The following is a 15,499-nucleotide window of genomic DNA, read 5'->3' as shown; positions in this document are numbered from 1 at the left end:
AAATTCCTTAACCCTGCACGTAGTGCACAATGACCTTGCCTTGGCACTTCTCCAGGCTTGTTTCCTAACACCCTCCCCCTCGTGCCCTTCCCATTCCAGCGAGACTCATGGCAACCAGCTCTGTGCATGCTTTCTCTTGTGTCCTGCCTTGACCAAGACTCATTTCTCTGCGCTGAATGTCCTTCCCACCCGCCAGCCCCTCCTCTGCCTGGTTAACCGCCACGCATTTGGGTTCTTAGGAAACCGCTCAAGCGTCAACTTCTCTAGGAAGGGTCCCTGCCACCTTCTGTCTCTCCTCTGTGGCTTGTGTTCTTTGTGCTGTGTGACAAAGAGTGGTCCACCCATCCGTTACCCTGAACTGTGAGTCCCTTAGAGGAAGGCTGCGCCTTTCATTTCTGTTTCCCCTGAATGTACTACTGTGTGTTCTGGGAATTCATTAAGAAGTGAATGTCTCCGTACTAAGGGAGAAAAGCAAGGGTAAGGAGTAGAAACACAGGAAGTGGCATGAAAGCGGGGAAAAGAGAGAACAGAAAAATCAAGCAAGGGCCTAAAAAAAATTAACTGCCAAGAAATGGTGAAAGAGGAAAGAGGGCTGTAAATGCACTGTGAAGGCTAGAGGCACAGGCTGCAGGGATGGAGATGTGAGACGGGAAAGACTGAGCGTGGTCATGCATTCGGTCACGGGAATTGGAATGAATCAGTTGGAGAAGACCTTCGAGGGGTTAGTGAAGATGGGATCTCCATTCCACATGCATGAAAGGAAACAAGAAAGATCTGTTTCCTTTAAATGTACCAACTACTATGGAAAGCCGAGGAGCTAGGATCACATTGAGTTATGTAATCAGCCTTGTATGGTGAGAGCGCTTATAAATGGAAGGGCAATAGAGATATCTGCAGGAATAAATAACGTAGAGAGGAGCGAGCTCCATCGCAGTGCCTTCCCCGTGACTCGAGAATGTTTTGACCTCCTTGTTTTGCTGGCTTTCACTCCCACCTCCAGTGAAACTGGAAGCTGGAAGCAGCCAAGCCTACGTTGAACAGGTGTGAGTTCCTGATTTTCATGGCGACGGTTCCTTCCCAAAGATCAATTTCTTATGAGCCTTATTTGGAATTTCTGGTCATTTCCGACATGAAAGCTACACTCAGAAGGAATCTAACTCTGTGAGAAGGAATTAATACAGCAGAGACACTGAAGCACCAAAGAAAGAAGGAAGGAACATGTAGTCACTGAACGCCCGTGAAGCCACAGGTACCACGCGAGATGTTCCTCTGTTTTTCTACTTGGTGTCTTTCCTTTGCCAGATTGTTTCCAAATCGAGGCCATCTTTGGGAGATGCTTTAATGATTCAAGAAAACACACCCACGATCTCAGGCTTTCCTTTGCAGTGGGAGTAAAGTGTGCGGCATAGGGATGGGGCTGGTTCCGGGCAAATCTGTGATGTGGGCAGAAGGCTTGCTCCTAGTGAGACACCGCCTGCCCCTTCTATCTGATCTGTGTCCCCACAGCCTTCCCTGCTTTTTGGTACCACGTGGTAGACTTATTCATAGTAAAGTACCAGGGAGTGAGTGTGATCTATTTTCCAAGAGTATTTATAATTCGAATGAAAATTGGAGAGAGGGCAATGCTTGACGAAGGAGAACAAATGACAGGTAGCAAAATTGCAGGCATTGTAAGGAAGACTGTCCTGCAGGAAGGACAGAGGAATAATTATCCTTCTCAAGCGCTTCGCAGCACACTAGGTTGGCAACCGTATCCCCACGCATCTGCAAGTTCGGTCCACGCTGAAGGAGGTGTTGGGGGGGGGGGGTCTCAGATCTCCACCGGGCACCTATAGGATTCTAGGCAACTCTAGGCTTCCATCGGGGTCCAGGACTCTGCTGGGTCCGTGCCGCTGCCCAGAGTTCTGTGGATTTCCCCTGTCTTTGTCTTCCTCACTGGTCTATGTCTTCAAGTTTCCCTAAAATGTTAAATATTGAGCTTGGGTGTACCTTGGAAATAGTTTGTTTGATTAGCCAAGCACATAAAAAGGTCCCTGAAGCAGCTGAACTCTGAGTGGCTCTGCTACGCCAAGACTTGCAAGCACATCGATGCCCTGTTGCTCTGGACGACTAATCTGTTTGCATTTTTATGAAGTTGCAGGTTTGTAAGTACACGAGCTTCTGGATTTGTACCAAATTTCGTTCAAAGCCTTACTGCTCGCAAAGCTGAAATTCCATTTCAAAAGGAGAGTAGGGGAGAAAGAGTGAGAGCCGCTCCTCCGGCCACTTGATGGGAACCAGTTGGTCAGTCAAGGCCCACAGCCGGGTCTCAGTGGAGGGCACCGGGGACACTTCTGGAAGAGGTGTCTAGGGGAATCACTCTAGCGTGCTGTCCTGTTTGCAGGGCCCGAGAGAGAAATTCCCCTGGACTTCACTGACCACTGTTTACCTTGTTGAGTATACTACCGGTAACTTGCCCTCACCACTTCCTTCCCACGCCTTTTCTTTCTTTCCCTGCCCATCTAGAAACCTGATAGCATTGGCATCTAAGTCTTTGGAGAAATGAGTTTTCCTAGTCTGAAAAACAGTGTTGATTCTAAACTGCTGCATTTAGAATTAGCTAGTCAGGACTAATATCGGGATTCAGAACTGAAGAGAACGCTTTAGCACCATTTTGAAAAAAGTCTAAGGCTACAAAACCCTTGAAAAGCAAATAAGGGGGAAAAGATCACTGACTTTCAAAGCAAAAAAGAGACCTTAGGAAGGATTTAGTAGAATTCTGTTAATTCAGAGCTGCTGGGACAATCTTCCAAGATGGTCTAAAAGACCATCAGCTGCCAGGAGTCAAAACCAGAATGAAGGCTTAGGTTTTTCTGACTGGTTCTGTCCTATTTGTACAGCAACATGGTCCAAAAGACACTGAAGAGAAGCCTCTTATGTCATAGTTTACAATGGGAGGATGAGGCCGGATGGATTCAAATTATAGATATTTTTGAAAGTGAGATATAAGAAATGTAATTGGATCAGTGATAGGAAAACCACAAAGCTTTCAGCCTGGTGAGTTTTTCTTAAAAAATTTAATAGAATCTTCAATGGAAGCCCATTTGGCTGGAGAGATTCTTAGGGGACAAACCCTGTGTTGTGTGCAGTATCCACCATCAGAACTTGGACTTGTGAGCTCTGGAAGAGAAGTAGGCATTTGCTTCTCAGCCTTTTGGCTAAGATCAAGTAAGGTGTGGTGTCCCCACCTCAGACACTCCGATGTCCAAATACAGACTTTTTGAAAGACAGTACTCCGGTTGAATCTGAATAAAATGATGCATTCGGAAGACAATGTTGTATACAGCAAAGGATTGTGAACTTTGGAATCGGACAAACACGGATCCGTAACTTACACCAGTGTGAACCCGAATGGTCTGACTCCCCAGGTCCTTACCTGAAAAGGTGATGTTAAGAGTATTTACCCCATGCATGTGAAGATCAGGCGAGATGATGCATACAAAGTAACTGAGACACAGTACATGTCAAGGTGAGATCATTCGCCACCCTTTTAACATCTTAAGGCGTAGAAGCCATCAAGGGAGAGACTGAATGAAGGAGACAATTGAAAACACCTTCTTTCTGGAATGCAAGCCCATACTGAGTGCTGAAAGGAGTTGAAATAAGACAAGCACGAACAGAGTCCGGGGAGATAACACAATTTTTAGGGTAGTTTCCCTTAATTTGTTATTGCCTTTGATAGAGACCAGTCTTGGCTATGTTCTAATTGAGACCACGTTAGATTTGATTCGATACGGTGGGTGCGACCAGGCTTGCTTTCAAGATGGGAAAAAAATTGGCCTTTCTACTCTTTATTGGTAGAAGCTATAATTCTGCTCGTAATGATAAGAGAATGCTAATGACGAGAAGTTTGACAAAGCTTTCAAAGCCAGGTGTCCAATAGTGATCCTTATGCACGTGAAATCCATTGAGTGAGTTCATGAAAGTGCTCCCAACAGATATTGTAGCTTAAGGAAGTGTTGAGATCTTAAAGGATCTGTTCATCAAAGGAAGCAAAGGAGGAGGAGGGAGTAAAGAAAAGAAAGGAAGAAGGAAAAGAAATAAGCAAACAAGGAAAGAAGGAAGATCTGTGTAATTTGCGCATATAGAGAGTTAACGAAGGGGTCAAATGGGAACCAAATGGAAGAAAAGACCTAGAGGGAGAGAAAAGGGACATGGGAGTGCAGAATAGGAAGGCTTTCTTCTGGAACAACTGCAGCCTGGAATTATCAAGGAGTCTTTGAAGCTAGAAATGGACTGCTAAGGGAGTCTGCGTGTTTCTGATACATTGCCCTAAGTACTGCGTAATGTCGTGTTTTTCATACTGCGGGGTTGTCTTAGTCGGCCAGGGCAACTGTAGCAAAATACCATAGACGGGGTGGTTTAAACAGCAGAAATTTATTTTCTCACTGTTTTGGAGGTTGGAGGTGAGGTCAGGGTGCCGGCAGGGGTTGGTAGCTGGTGAGAGTTTTCTTCCTGACTTGCAGAAGTGTGCCTTCTCACCTTCTAGCTGTATGGTCACATGGCCTTTCCTATGTGTGTGTCTGTTGGGTGAGAGGTGGGGGAGAGATCTCTTCTTCTTGTAAGGCCACCAGTCCTATTGAATTCAGGCCCCACTCTGATGACCTCATTTAACCTTAATTACCACCCAAGTACCCTATGTCTGAATACAGTCACATTGGGGGTTAGGGCTTCGACATCTGAATTCTGGTGGTGGTGGTGGGGGACACAATTCAGTTCATTGCGTGAGTTATGAAGTCCATTTAGTGGTTTGCGATTCGTATTTGCAAAAATTTAAATTAAAAAAAGACAATAAGGTGCACTGTAGATAAGGCAGCTAGGTACGGTTTTGTAGGTCGTGCACTGCACATTTTAAGAATGTCATTTGCATTTTAGTTCATGTGGATGACACCCCCTGTGTTTTTTGTGTATCACCCAAAGGTCATAAGGTGGTGGTCTGATAAAGAATGATAAAGTTCATATGAAACTTTCATTTATATGCATGGGTATGAGTGTGTGTGTGAGTGCTGATGTGTGCTATAAATGTGTTTCTTCTTAGGAATCATAGTCAGAAAACTTTGAAACATGTTATGGTGATCACGTCATTTTTTGGTCGCCCAACGTTGGAAAACCCTTTCTGGTGTTGAGGAACAATTAGAATCCAAAACTACAAAATCCAAAATGGAAGAGAATATTCTATAGCCTCTCTTCCTGGAGTCCAGGGTATGATCTCATTAGCAAGGTTAGCACAAGTGGATGTTCTTACCTGAAACTTGGGATCTTGAGGGGTTGAAGCGGAGACTCAGGGCAGTTGGAGATTACTAGAGTGGCAGGATGCGGTTGAGTGGTGGGAGGATGGCCAGTCAAAGGTGGAAAGTGACCAGGATCTGGTAGCAAAGGCCAATGGCAGAATTCTAAGCAGCCTGACCCTGTGGTTTGCTCAGCTGCCTGGCCTCCTTTGGCTGCTAGCTGTTTTCTGATGCTGAGAGCCATTCGCTATGTTTCCAATCAGTTTTGCATAAATTTACCGGGATCACTTTTCATCGTTTGCCACCAAGAACTGTGATCAAAACACACAGTTCTTTCCAGGGAGCTGAACTTTGGATGTGATTCACCCATTCCCTCAGCCTACATTTTCAAGCCATGGAAATAATGAAATGCAAATGAAGAAGCCAAGAAATCGATGAGAAGAGAACAATATATATTGCTTTCTTTTTTTTCCCCAAAGCATTATTTAACAAGCATTGTTTTGGGAAGGAAAAAGAAAAGAAGGAAGCATTTCCTTTGAATTGCAGCACACGACCATAGAAATTGTGGCCAATGTGGTCAAAACCACTGTTCTCTGATTTTTCTGATACCCTATTTTTACTTCTATGAGTTAGCATACGAGTTAGTATGAAGCAGCCTTCCCCTGAGGCATTTACTCTTCATTTATGATCCACAACAATCAAGACAATATGCAGAATATATCCCTACAGTCCTTCCAGAGAGCAGAAGTTTGTGCGCACTGAGCTGTGCTGATTTTTTTTTTTTTCCTAAAGGAAAATATTATCATACCTTCCAATCAGGTTTTTTGATGTTGTTTTATTAAGACAGTGTGTAGAAAAAACAGCAGTTGATCAGACTTTTTCAACAAAGAGCTTATTATTTTCACACTTTTCAATAGGTATTCCAATGGGGCATAATATTATTCGGTTACCCTTTCAAGAGGGCTTGCGTTTATGTTTTTACCTGAGTAGAAAAACATGTCATTTCTCAGCCTTAGGAAGTGGTTTCAGCAGTTGGAAAGACCTCAGTCACCGAGTGTGATAAGGCACACGGGGGGCAGAACCGGAGGCTCTGACAATACTTACGCCAGGCCACCCACTGGTGGGAGGAACTCTCCAGAAATGACACACGTCAGTGGCAAGGGTAAAGCAATGTGAGAATTTGCATCACTCTGACCAAATGAATGACAAAGAGCCAAAGAACTCACACACAAATTAGTTTCTGTGCATCAAACCGTTTCTTATAAACCCGTTGGCTACCACAGTTTTTCACCTATGAAGTTGGGTGTCGAAACGCTCCGAAGTTGAGTGAGTTTCTAGTTGGTCACAACCTCTTTTTTTTTTTTCTCTCTCTCTCGTTCTTTGTATTTTTCTGCATCATTTGAACCTTCTTCTTGTGCCCCAGCCTTCGGGACCAGTATGACGCTTTTGGGACACACACCTGGTGGGGGACTCTGTCCTCCCGCCATTTTTTTTTTCGGTGTTTGTCTACTCCTGAGGCTGTTCTTTCTCCGTGGCTGAACTCCAGCCCCGAGAGTTCCATCTGGATGTCTGAATTCTGTGTGTGGTGGACCCAAAGGATCTTCCCAGGCTTCCAGCGAACCCTCCAGTGGTTCCCTTCTTCCCGGCCAGTTGTTCTTTCTCTGTCTCCTTTGGCAGCTCCTCCAGCGCTCAACCTTTCTATCACGGCACAACGCAGGGCTCCACTCAGGGTTTCACTCCCAGCTTTCTTCCTTAAGCATTTCCCCTCTCCCACGGATTTTAATCACCACCACTCTGTAGGTCGATGACCCTCAGATCTGCATGTGTAGGCCAGATCTTTCGTTAAGCCCATGACCTGTGATTCCAATTGCTTACTTGACCTCTTGACTTACATTCGGATACCTTCAACCCATTGTAACTAAAACTGAATTTATCTTTGGTCCCACATCTGCTGCTCCTCAGCATAGGCCTCGTGTGCTTTTACCAGTAATTCACCGCCAATCCCCCCAGGGCCTCAAGGAAGACGACCGGCCATCATTTGGGACAGCCCCCTCTTCCTCACCCTCCCGGAATGTCCCTCCAACACATTCTCAGCACCCTTGACAGTGATGTTTTTTTTTTTAATGTTTAGGTTTTTTTTTTTTTTTTTTTTTTTTTTGAGAGAGAGAGCGAGTAGGGGAGAGGCAGAGAGAGGGAGACACAGAGTCTGAGGCAGGCTCCAGGCTCTTAGCTATCAGCACAGAGCCAGACTTAGTGGGCTTAAACCCACTAACCATGAGATCATGACCTGAGCCGAAGTCGGACGCTTAACCAAGAACCCACCCAGGCGCCCCCCTCATTGGTGATCTTAAACAGTAATGTGAGACAGCCTCCCACAGAAATCTTTTCAAAAGTCTTCCCGTGGCTCCTAAGATAAGGTCCTGTGATAATGTGGCTGACAAGGCCCTGTGTGTCCCCACCTGTGTGTCCAGGGTCATCGTGTGCTGTTCTCCTCACTGCTCACCACACTCCAGCCACGCCGACCTATTGTTCGCTCTATTTCAGACACAGCATAAGCTGTTGGTTCTGGATCCCAGGCCTCTCTCACCCACCTCGTCATGGCTGATCCTTCCCTCTCTTTCACGGTCTGCTTAGGGCCTTCCTCTTACTTCACACTGAGCTTCCCTGCAATGCATTCTTTTGTTTTGCAATGTATTATTTCTTTAATATTTATTTATTTATTTTTTTGGAGAGAGAGAGAGAGAGAGAGAGAGAGACAGAGAGAGAGAGAGAGAATCCCAAGAATCCCAGGCTGTGAGCCCCAAGTTAGTGGGGCTAACACAGGGCTCAATCTCATGAGCTATGAGATCATGATCTGAGCCAAAATCAAGAGCCGGATGGTCAACTGACTGAGCCACCCAGGTGCCCCAGCAATCCATTTTTTTCACGAAAGTTATAGTTGGGCAGAGTTTAAGAGTTAAATTGTTCTTTATGCTTTTTAATGCAAAAAAAAAAAAAAAAAAAACAAAAAACCCAGTCTCCTAAACTGCCCCCTTTCATTATCCATTTTCCAGGGGCAACTACCTCCAACAATTCTGATTCTTTTGGTACCGTTCACCTCATTTCATTGTGTAACATACTTGTTGCTTCTTCATTTTCCTGTTGTAGGCATTAGCTATTGATTTCTTAATATTCAAGCTGAAGGTTTAGTTCTCTTTCACAACTAATCCCTACCGCATTTTTGGAAATTTCCTGTCGCTCTGTTTTTCCAACGTAAGTTGTAACTTCAGGTAGATTACTGTGCGGTGCTTACATTCTTATTCTGTTCTGAGCTGTGTCATGCAGCCAACTAGGCTTTTACTCAGTGGAGGTAACTACTGCTTTTTGTCGGGTGGGAAAGAGGCTCATCGTCGATGTACTTATCATTGATTATTCCCAGATCTCCGTTTGTATTAACGTTGTTCACTGAAATCAAATATATTGGGTATTCTAATAATTTGATCTCTTTTTTTTTGAGAGAGAGAGAGAGAGAGTGAGCGTGAGAGAGAGTGAGCCGGGTGGGGGAGAGAGGGAGAGAGAGAATCCTAAGCAGGCTCCATACCCAGTGCAGAGTCCAACTCGGGCCTCCAACTCAGGACCCTGAGATCATGACCTGAGCCTAAATCAAGAGTCAGGCGCTTAACTAACAGAGTCGCCCCGGCGCCCCAATTGTGTCTTCTTGAAGGCTCTTTTCCAGGAGTTTCTAACCTGTGTTCTGGATTTGGGTTAGTTTGGGTCCTCCAGGAAGTAGACATGAAAATGATATCTGAAGGGTGAGAGAATTTGGGGGGGAAAGGCCTGTGGAAAAATATAGGGTGAAAGCAGGAGAGGCAGGGAGAGCCTTCGGACCAGGATGTGGGGCTGATACGGGAAGGGGGAAGAGAGAGGGTCAACTGCAGTACAGCTCTGAGGAATTCTCCACATGGCTAGCTGAGAGCCTCACCGGAGGAATCGCATGTTGGACAGAAGTGCTGGGGTGTTGGCCGGGAACAGCCTGGTGACAGCATGGCCAGGCACGGTAGCTGGAGGCTGTCCCTGACAGCTCCCTTTTCCAACAGGTGCTCTGCTGAAGGAATTGCTAAGGGGCTCGCCCTTGTCATCCCAGACTGTTGATCTCGAGGTCCTCTGCTCAACTTGGAACCTTCTGCTCCACGGAGCCATGACGTGAGGCTGGAGATCTTGGGAGTTCCTTTCACCATCAAGAGGCTTCCATGCCGCTTGCTGACCCACTGACTTTTTCATTTCATTAGAGTACTTTCGTCATTGCTTCTTGAGAGACAGTGCACGGGAAGCAAAGTTATAAGAACCTGTATTTTGGAAAATGTCTTTATTCCATTCTTGTGCTTCATTGATAGTTGGCTGAGTACAGAAGCCTAGATAAGAGGTAATTTCCATTCAACGTGTTGCAAGTATTTTGTTCTATTTTATTCTAGCTTCTGGTGTGCTTCTTGACAATGTTAAAGTCATTCAGATTCCTGATCCTTGACTGCAGTATTCTGAAACTTCAGGACAATGACCCTTAGCACATTATTCTGGAGTTCTAGACTCTTAATTTGGAAACTAATGTTCAGATTTAGGAAATTTATACACATAATTTCTTTAATGTTATTCTCGTATTCATTTTTTTCAGTTAGCTTTTTCTGGACTCTTAATTAGATCTTATAATTTGTGTGTGTGTGTGTGTGTGTGTGTGTGTGTGTGTATTTCCTTCTATTTTTCCTTTTTCATTTCTGGGATATTTCCTCAATTTTAACTTCAAAAATTTCCAGAGATTAAATTTTTTTCTCTGATTATCTTTTAATTTTACTTAATTTTATTTTTCAATGTTTATTTATTTTGAGAGACAGACAGAGAGAGAGTGTAAGCAGGGGAGGAGCAGAGAGAGAGAGAGAGAGAGAGAGAGACAGAGACAGAGAGAATCCCAAGCAGGCTCCATGCTGTCAGCTCAGAGCCTGATGGGGGTCTTGATCTCATGAACTGTGAAATCATCACCTAAGCCGAAATCCAGAATCGGATACTTAATTGGCTAAGCCACCCAGGCATCCCGATATTTTAACTTTAAAGCACATTGTTCTCAGGAAAACCTCTTTGAAAACATTGTTCTTATTTCATGGAAAGAATATCTTGTCTTATTTTATTCTCAAGAAATTGATGATCATTTCTTTTTAAAGTTTTCTTCTCTTTTTTTCTTACTTCCCCCCCCCCCCCAACATTTTTATTGTTGATTAATTTTGCTTTGACTTTTCTTCTTCCTATGCAAAGGTTTCTTCAAATGTCTGCTGCTCCTTGGCTATCCATTCATAGTTAACAATCCAGAGCTCAGAGCTGATTAATGGTGCTGGACATAGGGGCCTGATTTCTACCTGTGGGGTGCACTTTAGCATGATCTGGACATGCTGTTTCATCGGGAAAAAGTCACTATTAGTATCAGTATTTGTGTCTCTAGATCTTTCCTTTTGAAGTGGATTCTGCATTGTCTGGCCTGCTGGTGGGTGATTTAAGTCTGGCTGTCAGCCTCTGGGAGCCGAGTGTGGAGGGTGCTCAGGGTCTCAACTTTCAGTATGTCTTCACTTAATCCTTTTTTTCTTGAAACCTAAGCATCACCTTAAATTATGCTTGGTCTCCCCCAGCCCAGATGCCCTCTGTTCTACTCTGTCCAGAGAATAAACCTTGCACCAGGGAAAGGAGGGACAGTCTCTTAGGGGCAGAGAGAGAGGGAGACACAGAATCCAAAGCATGTTCCAGGCTCCTATCTGTCAGCACAGAGCCCGACAGGGGGGCTCGACCTCACGAGCTATGAGATCATGACCGGAGCCGAAGTCGGGCGTTCAACCGACTGAGCCACCCAGGCGCCCCTTTACATTAAATTTTTTTTTTTTTAATGCGTGTAGGTTTTATTTTCTATCAGGTTCACTTCGTAACAGTAAAGGAAGCATTTGGTGGAAGGTGGAGAACTACTGAATTATAGTAAGTAGAACGTGCTATATTTACTATCTGTGCTCTGCCACTGAATGATTACTCCTCATGATAAGCGTTGCTGAACACACAGGTAATTCAGCAGATAATTCTTCATGACAGTTTAATCCGCAGCCTGGAATCCTTCTTAATGGCTGTGAAAAAGCAAAAGTTCCATATTCCTTCTTCATCGTATGCTGTCTGTTCTTGTTTTTATTTGTAAGTGTATATGGGACAAATGTCAGTATCAGATTCTATGTGCATGATGTTAAGTTACCCAAATGCATAAAGTACACAAACTCAGTGTAAGTGTGTAGCCATCTACATTTTGGTTAAGAGCCAGGTTTTATAAAGGGATAGATGTGGCTTCAGAAATTGACTAAACTCTCTGAGCCAACTTGGATCATCAGACTCTTACATGGAAAATGAAGATACCAGGTCATCCACTCATTCCCTTGTTTGGAGATTTAAGGAGATGTGGTTGGAAAATTCATTCTGGTTCCTTTGGAACAGAGAAGCGCATCTGGTATATGTATTTTTGTTTAGTCACTAGAGCTCTGCTCTTCAAAACAAACAAGATCTAGATTGTTACTGAAGAGTGCATTTAAAAAATAAATTTGTGGTCAGCAGCGTTTAAACTTCAGGATACCTTTCGCAAAGATGACGCCAAAGGCAAAGAAGGAAGCCCCTACCCCTCCCAAAGCCGAAGCCAAAGCAAAGGCTTTGAAGGCCAAGAAAGTGGTGTTGAACGGCATCCACAGTCACAAAAAAGGAAGAGCAGCCTATCACCTACATTCTGATGGCCATTCTGATGGCCATTCTGATGGCGTCTCCAAAGGCAGCCCAAATATCCTTAAAAGAGCGCCTCCAGAGAAACAAGTTGCCCTGTGTCATCGTCGAGTTCTCTGTGACCACCGAGTCAGCCCTGAAGAAAATAGAAGACAACAACACACTTGTATCCATTGCCAATGCCAAGGCCAGCAAACACCTGATCAGACAGGCTGTGCAGAAGCTCTATGACATTGACGTGGCCAAGGTCAACACCCGGGTCGGGCCCAACGGAGAGAAGAAGGCATACGTTCGGCTGAGTCCCGACTATGACACTTTGGATTCCGCCAACAAAATTGGCTTCATTGAGATGGAGTCCAGCTGGCTAAATCTAAATATACATTTTTTTTCCACCATAAAAAAAAAAAATCAACTTCAGGATAGAGCCTAAACTCCAAATACTCATTAAATGTTTATTGGTCCTTCATGTATCCATGAGGTAAGAGGTCCCCAGCTGGTTCCACAGCTCAGGAATGAGCAAGTTTGCTAAGCTCAGGTGAGGGGGAAAAAATGTCTGATTAGAACCTATGGGATAACAGTAACCACAAAACTGAATTGAGGCTGTTAGTTTTTGGGGGGCAGGAATGAGGTTGGGATGGTTTGGTCATTTCATTTTAAGAAACCAGCAGGAAATGACCACTAAGGACTGGAAGCAAAAATCAATCATGCAAACAAGGTCATGCCACTCATAAACAAGATTCATTATCAGTGTAGACTTTCCGGCAATGTCTTTTGCTTTGATCACCCCGTCCACCTCATGGTCTCTTCCTGGAAGATACATATCATAACTTAGACCCTTCTCGTAGAGGACACGATGTCCTATCTGCCTCATTGGAATTGGTAATTTTACTGTCACCTTAAAACTATCTTCATGTAAGCAGATTTTTCTGGCTTGTATCTGGGGGAAAATTAGGTCAAAATAAAAAAAAAAATTAAAAATCACAGCCAAAGATACTTACCAAGTGGACTGACTATTTAGCTCTTATTTGAAAAAATAACTAAGACTTTTCAAAGGGCTCTTTTTGGTTAAATCTGCAAGATAGGAATTCGTTCACTAGAACATACTAAACCCTAAATTGCTTGAAAATGTGCGCATGGTTGACGTTTGACCGTTTGGAAATATATTTTAAGTATTCCATGCAAAAGTAATTCAAGGCAACACGTCTCAAGTACATCAGTGAAGCAAACATTTTTTTCCTTTGGGTCCACTGAACAACTAACGCACGCATTGTTTTTTGGTGTGCAGAAAGAGCACTCTATTGAAAGAGTAGCTTGAATGTTTGGGTCAAGAGGCCTCATGGTAGAAGATTCTGATGGGTGGTTTTGTGAGCTCGCAGGAGTGGAGGAGGCAGGAAACACCGGCAGGCTTCTCCTCGTATTCCCTGCCCGCAAGCAGAATAGTGGATGAGGTTTCACAGAATGACGACAGTGCATGTTTCCCTGAAACTACAGGAAATGCCATTTCAGTGCTCGTATTTTTTTTTTTTTTTCCTGTGGCCTCTTGAGTTTCCTTTATCTAATGCATTTTTTTCTTCCCTCTTGAGGCTGCTTCTCAGACAGGCTTTGTCCGTGTGGCTTGGTGTAATGTCTAACTTCCCAATCAACCCATTCCTCCCAGGGGAGGGACCAGGCCGTGGGGCTTGGGGTGGGGGGCAGAGCCACGCTGGAGATGAGTGGTTTTCAGTAATGCAGAATTTCCTGTGGGGGCTCTCATTTTCGCTAGAGCACATCTCGTCTTTTCAGACTTCAGCGTGTTACCACAGTCTGAATTGCTGGTGTAGTCAGCCACAAGATGAGGCCTTCAGATAGATACTCACAAATAATTTGTAGTGAGTTCAGGAGTTGATACTCTGTTTGCCCTCCTTTGGGAAACACTGCTCGCTGTTCACGTATTCTGTTCAGTAGATCGTTGTTGGTAGCGAAGGAGGCACGTCACTTACATTTGTACAATGCTTTTTGCTTTTCCAGGCTTTACTTTTGCTGACAGCAACACATGACCTATATATTGGAAGGGGAGTTGCCCTTGAAGTCAGAGTTTGAGACCGCTTACCAGCAAAACTTAGAGAGCTTGAGCTGGCTGTTCAGAACTTTATTACCTCATAAGATACACACTGTAATAGTTCTCAGGGGCCATCTGGAAGTTTGAAGGGCTTTTAACGGGGGCGCCGGGATGGCTTAGTCGGTTAAGCGTCCAGCTTTGGCTCAGGTCATGATCTCATGGGTCATGAGTTCGAGCCCCGGATTGGATTCTGTGCTGATGGCTCGGAGCCTGGAGCCTGCTTCAGATCCTGTGTCTCCCTCTCTCTCTGCCCCTCCCCCACTCATGCATCCGCTCTGTCTCTCTGTCTTTCTCTCTCTCAAAAATAAACATTAAAAAAATAAATGGCTTTGTACATTGCAAAACACTATTTATGTATAAGTGTTTATTGTGAACATAGTAGGTGCTTAGAAATATTGGTTGACTGTATTATGCAAGCTAGCAGCTACTCTCCACATTCACTATTTGTTTTTTTAAATGTTTTATTTATTTTTGAGAGAGAGAGAGAGCGGGGCAGGGGCAGAGAGAGAGGGAGACACAGAATCCGAAGGAGGTTCAGGGCTCCGAGCTGTCGGCACAGAGCCCCACGCGGGGCTTGAACTCATGAACTGCGAGATCATGACACGAGCCGTCGTCAGAAGCTCGACCGACTGAGCCACCCAGGCGCCCCTCAGTATTTTTTATTAAAGAGTCGCTTGTAATTAGATGAGGGCTCTGAGTTTAAATAATTTATCTGCTGGTCTGAGCTGGAGCTTCCCGGGTTTAACCTCTGGCTCTGTCACTTACTATCCCTGTGACCTGGGACAGGTTGCAGCCAGGTCTGTAAGAGGGTGTGGTAACAGATGGGGGATAAGTTTTGGTAGAGCTTTTTCAACTTGCGAAGCACAAGTATAAAAACCCCACTGAATTTACCGATAAAATGATATATGCTGGATTTACTTCGAAAGAACCCAGAGGATGGGGTGGGCAGCAGGTGGGGGAAGAGATAAAGCCAGACCGTCCATGGATTCAAAACGGCCAAAGCTGAGGGATCAGTACAGGCAGTTTGTGTTCTTATTCCCTCTGATTCCATAGCACTTAAAACTGTCCCGTAACAAGATGTTAATACCAAGAAACCAAAGATTCCCTCAAAGTAATGTGGAATGGAGCAAATTGGAAATTAGCTTCTGAAATCCCAGTTGGGGTGTTGGCAACTTTTCTTGTTTTGTTTTGTTTTAAAGGAAAAAGCCCCTCGGTTCCTTGAGATAAGTGGGTGAATTATCAGCATGAAGGTTCTCAAGAGTAGCTGTGGTCTGACTCACCCCACACCCCCCGCCCCCCCGTGCCGCAGTGACTTTTCTTTCTAGTGGACAGGGTATTCCCCTGCCCCACACTGGCCTATGGTGACTCATAT

At 44.5% G+C, this 15,499-nt stretch overlaps 1 pseudogene; it reads left to right on the top strand.

Annotated features, from left to right (window-relative positions):
* The first annotated feature begins 11,900 nt into the window (after positions 1–11,900).
* Positions 11,901–13,849, top strand: LOC132695419 (large ribosomal subunit protein uL23 pseudogene; annotated as a pseudogene).
* The last annotated feature ends 1,650 nt before the right edge of the window (positions 13,850–15,499 follow it).

The sequence above is a fragment of the Panthera onca genome, chromosome B4 (assembly GCF_046562875.1).
Source record: "Panthera onca isolate mPanOnc1 chromosome B4, mPanOnc1 haplotype 2, whole genome shotgun sequence".
Taxonomy (NCBI): Eukaryota; Metazoa; Chordata; class Mammalia; order Carnivora; family Felidae; genus Panthera; species Panthera onca.
The sequence above is the reverse complement of the archived record's forward strand: the minus strand, read 5'-3'. Positions and strand labels throughout refer to the sequence as shown.